Source organism: Pelodiscus sinensis, chromosome 21, assembly GCF_049634645.1.
Source record: "Pelodiscus sinensis isolate JC-2024 chromosome 21, ASM4963464v1, whole genome shotgun sequence".
Taxonomy (NCBI): domain Eukaryota; kingdom Metazoa; phylum Chordata; order Testudines; family Trionychidae; genus Pelodiscus; species Pelodiscus sinensis.
In genome coordinates, this window is record NC_134731.1 from 21,142,712 (window position 1) to 21,149,273 (window position 6,562).

The following is a 6,562-nucleotide window of genomic DNA, read 5'->3' on the forward strand; positions in this document are numbered from 1 at the left end:
TCTGAGGCTCTGGGGCTGGGGCCGTGCCACGCGCCCTCCTCTCTGAGGCTCTGGGGCTGGGGCCGTGCCACGCGCCCTCCTCTCTGGAGCTCTGGGGCTGGGGCCGTGCCACGCGCCCTCCTCTCTGAGGCTCTGGGGCTGGGGCCGTGCCACGCGTCCTCCTCTCTGAGGCTCTGGGGCTGGGGCCGTGCCACGCGCCCTCCTCTCTGGGGCTCTGGGGCTGGGGCCGTGCCATGTGCCCTCCTCTCTGGGGCTCTGGGGCTGGGGCCGTGCCACGCGCCCTCCTCTCTGGGGCTCTGGGGCTGGGGCCGTGCCACACGCCCTCCTCTCTGAGGCTCTGGGGCTGGGGCCGTGCCACGCGCCCTCCTCTCTGGGGCTCTGGGGCTGGGGCCGTGCCACGCGCCCTCCTCTCTGGGGCTCTGGGGCTGGGGCCGTGCCACGCGCCCTCCTCTCTGAGGCTCTGGGGCTAGGGCCGTGCCACGCGCCCTCCTCTCTGAGGCTCTAGGGCTGGGGCCGTGCCACGCGTCCTCCTCTCTGGGGCTCTGGGGCTCAGGTGTGCCACGTGCCCTCCTCCCTCCCCTGGGTGCTCCCAGGCTGGGGATGCTGGGGTGAGCTCACACCCTCCCACTTCCCTCCCCTCCCCATTATTAAGGGGCGCGCGCGGTGCTCTGCCCCGCCTCCCCATAGAGGAGGTGGGGCGGGGGTGGGGCCTCAGCAGCAGGGCAGACAGATTGTGTCCACATCTTTAGCTCCCCTGGCGACGGCGGGAGCAATGCACTGTGGGTATGTATCCCACGGTGCCTGGGTCACCCTCTGTTGCGAGGTGTTGCGGGACCACAGAACAGCGCGGGGCATCTTGGGAGCATGCAAAACGTCCCATCAGACACCGCTTTGTTCAGGGGCTTCCAGTCTCCGTTTGCGCCTCTTTTCCAACTGGCGTTGTCTGCTGTGCAGTCCAGTGTATGCGGCGAGAAAGCATGGACCCCCCCTTCTCTCGCATGATCCCTTAACTGTCAGTAGGCAGCTGCCGTCCTGTCCATGGGATGAGATGGGGCAACTGCCCAGGCCCTGCACTTTGGGTGGGGACCACACCTCAGAGGCATGCGGGGGAGGGGGTGTAGGCAGGGGCTGGTGCCTGCAGCAGGGGTCGCCCTGCTTTTATTTCTTTTTTTTATTTTGCCTGCAGCATCCCCTCCACTCCCAGGCTCAAGCTGCTCAGTCTTAGTCCTTCTTCTTTCAGTTGTTTCTTCTTCTGGCTGCTGGCATTGCGCCTGCACCTTACTAGTACCCCTGCACATCCAAACGTCTGTGTTGGAGGGACAGACCGTTCCCTTGTCTAGCAGTGGGACCCCTCCTAGCACAGGTGAGCTCCAGCAGCAAGTCTCCATGAGGGCCCCTCTCCCCACACTGGGTGTGGGGGAGGAGGGGTCCTTGCCACCAGGTTCCAGGCCAGAAGGTCCTCCTAGCCTTAACACCCCCAGCCTCAAGGTCCTCCTAGCCTTAACACCCCCAGCCTCAAGGTCCTCCTAGCCTTTACCAGCTCTCCAGCCTTGGGGTTCCCTTCCCCACAGTACGAGGACCTAGGGACCCACAGCTCCACCGCCACCCACAGGCCTGGCAAATGACAGAACAACAGCGGGTTTCCACCATTTTAGGAGCTTTAAAACTCAACCTTTCTGAGCAAAAAATGAGGAGTAAAGTTAGTTCGAACCAAGGGATTTGGTTCAAACTAATGCAACCTGGCATGCACTTTCACTTTCGAAACAGCTGGCATTCGCAGTAACATGCCGGCAAGATCATGCTAATGAAGCGCGGGATATTTAAATCCCTGCTTCATTGACTATTTCGAATGCCTGCATCTGCATCCCTAGTTCGAGCTAGGGTGCAGGTGTAGACATACCCAGAGGGATGTAGCATCAAACCGGCATTGCCAGGGTCTGAGAGAAGAGTTTGCTGCCAGGAAGTCCAGGAAGATAGATTTCAGAATGTAAGCAGTGCGACACTGAGTATGACCAGGGAGGTTTTTTATTTATATGAACTTAATTATAATTATAAAAAAGAGCTACAATATAACATTATAATTGTACAGCTGGGCACTATCAATATTTAACCTACAGCCAGCAGCTGCCCTTGAAGTTCACTGTAACCAGATTTCACCCGTCTATAAAAAGGCAGCAGATAAAAACAACCCAGGAAACTACAGACTAGTCAGTTTAATGTCTGTGCCGGGGAAGATAATGGAGCAAGTAATGAAGGATTTCATCTGCAAACATTATCTGGAAGATAATAAGGTGATAGGTAACAGCCAGCATGGATTTGTAAAGAACAAATCACGTCAAACCAATCTGATAGCTTTCTTTGATGGGATAACAAGTCTTATGGAGAGGGGAGAAGAGGTAGACGTAGTATACTTAGACCAGAGGAAGGGAATAATTTTAGAAGGGGGCCACTTTACAAATTTTTGACATGACCCTGGGTCACCGTGGAAGGGGCAGGACCCCGGGGGGAAGGGGTGGGACAAGGACACTTCTGTGATCCCCTGCCAACAGATCCTGATTGGCTTGGGGGTGGGAGAGCATGTGAAGTCTTTTCCCCGCTCCCCAGAGAGAACCACCAGCTGTTCTGAACAGCTGGCAGTTCCCTCTAGCCACCCATGCCCCTGGCAGCGGGAGGAGACTTCACGCTTAGCAGGCCGGATCCGGCCCGTAGAGTCTCTCTTGCCCTCCCCAAACTAGACTTTAGTAAGGCATTTGATATGGTCTCGCATGACCTTCTTATCAATAAACTAGGGAAATACAACTTAAATGGGGCTACTGTAAGGTGGGTGCATAACTGGCTGGACAACTGTTCTCAGAGAGAAGTTAGTAATGGTTCACAATCATGCTGGAAGGGCATAACAAGTGGGTTCTGCAGGGGTCTGTTGAGGGACTGGTTCTGTTCAATATCTTCATCAACGGTTTAGATATTGGCATAGAGAGGATGCTTCTTAAGTTTGCAGATGATACCAAGCTGGGAGGTATTGCAACTGCTTTGAAGGATAGGGTCATAATTCAAAAAAGGTCTGGACAAATTGGAGAAATGGTCTGAGGTAAATAGGATGAAGTTTAATAAGGACAAATGCAAAGTGCTTCACTTAGGAAGAAACACCCATTTCCACACATACAGAATGGGAAGCGACTGTCTAGGAAGAAGTACTGCAGAAAGGATTCTAGGGGTTATCATGGACCATAAGCTAAATATGAGTCAATAGTATGATGCTGTTGCAAAAAAAGCAAACATGATTCTGGGATGCATCAACAGGAGTGTTGTGAGCAACACACGAGAAGTCATTCTTCCACTCTGCTCTGCACTGATTAGGCCTCAATTCGAGTATTGTGCCTAGTTCTGGGCACCACATTTGAAGAAAGATGTGGAGAAATTGGAGAAGGTCCAGAGAAGAGCAACAAGAACGATTAAAGGTCTAGAAAACACGAGCTATGAGAGAAGACTGAAAGAATTAGGCTTATTTAGTTTAGAAAAGAGAAGACTAAGAAGGGACATGATAGCTGTTTTCAAGTACTTAAAAGAGAGTTACAAGGAGGAGGAAGTAAAATTGTTCTCCTTGGCCTCTCCTTGGCAAGGGAGGTTTAGGTTGGACATTAGGAAAATCTTCCTGCCTGTCAGGATGGTTAAAAACTGGAATAAATTGCCTAGGGTGGTTGTGGAATTTCCATCATTGGAGATACTTAAGAGCAGGTTGGATAGACATCTATCAGGGATGAGGTGGTGCTTGGTCCTGCCGTGAGATCAGGGACTGGAGCTGATGATCTCTCGAGGTCCCTTCCAGTTTTAGTGCTCTATGATTCTGTGTTAAGTGGAGGCCCATACATGTGTCGCCTTGGGCCCGCATTCCCACGGGGATGGCTCTGGCCTTGCGTAGGGCAGGGGAGATCATCTGGAAGTTACTGACAGAGGAGGAAGACTCAGAGGAACTTGACAGGATGTGTACAGTGGCAACCTGTCATTGCATTTGGCATTCACAGAGCAGCTGTACAGGTAGATGGATGCTTCTGGCTAGGGAAACCAGCACAGCTTGGTGGGATTGTATCATTGTGCAGGCGCGGGATGAAGACCACTGGCTACAGAACTTTAGGATGCATAAATCAACCTTCCCGGAGCTGTGTGCGGAGCCGGCGCCCAGACACCCGAATGAGAGCCGCCCTCTCGCCTGAGAAGCATGTGGCCATTGTGTGGAAGCTGGTGACTTGATTGCTGCCATTCAATTGCAAATCTGTCTGGAGTGGGGAAGTCTGTTGCGGGAGCTGTACTACGGCGAGTGTGCGGGGCAATAAATCACATCCTGCTACGTAGGGCCGGTACTCTGGGAAATGTGCAGGACATAGTGGCTGGCTCTGTGGGCATGGGGTTGCCCAGCCGTGGTGGGGACCATAAATGGAAGACATATCCTTATTTTAGCCTCAGCCCACATTCCACCGAGTAAACGACAGGGAGGGGTCATTGCGGGCATTCACAGACAGCAGCGCGGCACAGTCTGGAGCGGTGTGTCACACCTGTGCAGAAAGCTGCAGGCAGGGACTGTCTTTCCAGACCACAAGATTGCAAGCCCTTAGTGCTGCCTGGAACGTGCCGTGTGGCTTTTGAATCACTGGGCTCCAAGGCAAATGCCTCCTTCCCTCCTCCCCATCAGCGGGCCCGAATAGCATTCACCCCTCCCACTCGTGTTTGACGTTTCTGCCTCACCAGCCTGTCCTCAAGTGGCAGGGCCACAGCGTCTGATGTCACTTCAGGGGCTAATCTTGCCGCCTGCCACGATACCTGTTTTGTCCTGTTCCTTATCCAACCTCTCATGTCAGGAGAGAGCCCAGAGCCTCCTCCGGAGTGACATGCACTTATTCAGGTTCCTGCTTCTGCCTGACCACACTCGCCCCAGCTGTCCCCCTTCACTCTTCCTCTGCCCGTGTGAGGCTTCTATACCTTGTCATACACAGAAGCAGGGAAACATTTCAGGAACCAGAGCCCTGATCCCAGATCAAGATGTGAACAAGGCAAGACCCCTGAATCTGGGTGGAGCCCTACAAACCTCAAGTGGAGCTACATGCCAGGGTTCACCTGAGTGACTCTCACTGCAGGACTAGGGCCAACACAAGTTCCGAGGTACAAAGAATACAGGTACATGATATAAACAGGATGTGTAGCTAAGGCCTGGCCTGACATGAATAATTAACACAAGGAAGGAAACCTCATTTCTTGGAAAACAGAATTAGGGAGGCAAATGGATCACCCATTTGAAAACAGAACATTTGTGCTGGATAAAATAAATAGGGTCATTAAGCTAAGATGACAGAATGTCTGAGCCAACTAAGATAAGAGGGAGATCACCCAGGGAATTATTTCCTATGGATTAAATAACCAGGCACAAAATAAATTCAGAATGTAGAGATGAGGTACAGAAGAAATTAAAACATGGAAATTGCATGGGCTGAGCTTGGGGTACAGGCACTGGTTCCTGCTAAATAACCAAGCCAAACCTGAAACCTATGATATAATGGTTAGTAAATGTAATGAGATGTGAACATGTATAGAAAACAATAGAGTTTCTGTATAGCTTTGGAGTTGTGATGTGCCCTCCATCTACCTCCACTCCTGGGTTTTAGTTATTCAATCTGTACTTCCTTAACTTGCTGGCAAGAATACTGTGGGAGACCGTATCAAAAGCTTTGCTAAAGTCAAGGTCTATCACGTCCACAGAACCAGTTAGCTCATCATAGAAGGAATCATGTTGGTCAGGCATCACTTGCTCTTGGTGAATCCATGTTGACTATTCCTGATCACTTTCCTCTCTTCCAAGTGCTTCAAAATGGATTCCTTGAGGAGCCCCTCCATGATTTTTCTGGGAACTTAGGAGAGTCTGCCCAGTGTGTAGTTCCCTGGATTGTCCTTCTTCCCATTCTTAAATATGGGCAATACATTTGCCTTTTTCCAGTTACCTGGATCTCCTTGAGATAATGGTCACTGGCTCTGTAATCACATCAGCCAACTTCCTCAGCACCCTTGGACGCACTAGATCCGGCCTCATGGATTTGTGTCTAACTTTTCTAAATAGTTCGTAACTTGTTCTTTCTCCACTGAGGGCTGCCCACTTCCCTTCCCATACTATGTTGCCTAGTGCAGTAGTCTGAGAGCTGACCTTGTCTGTGAAGACAGAGGCAAAGAAAGCATTGAGTACTTCAGCTTTTCCCACATCACCTGTCACTAGGTTACCTTCCTCATCCAGAAAGGGTCTCACACCCTCTCTGATCACCCTCTTATTGCTAACAAGGCTGTAGAAACCTTTCTTGTTACCCTTCACATCTCTTGCTAGCTTCAGTTGCAATTGCACTTTGGCCTTCCTGGTTACAACCCTGCGTTCTCAAGCAATATATTTATACTTCTCCCTGGCCATCTGTCCAAGTGTCCACTTCTTGCAAACTTCCTACCATATTTGCTTTTCTTAGGGTATGTTTAGACTACATGGCTCCGTCGACGGAGCCATGTAGATGAGTTTACTAGACATAGGAAAATA

The 6,562-nt window shown here is 51.4% G+C and overlaps 1 protein-coding gene across 5 annotated transcripts in view; it reads right to left on the reverse strand.

Annotated features, from left to right (window-relative positions):
- The window catches only part of GALNT17 (polypeptide N-acetylgalactosaminyltransferase 17), a 459,638-nt gene that overhangs the window by 86,320 nt on the left and 366,756 nt on the right, over window positions 1-6,562 (reverse strand). The window lies entirely within an intron of this gene.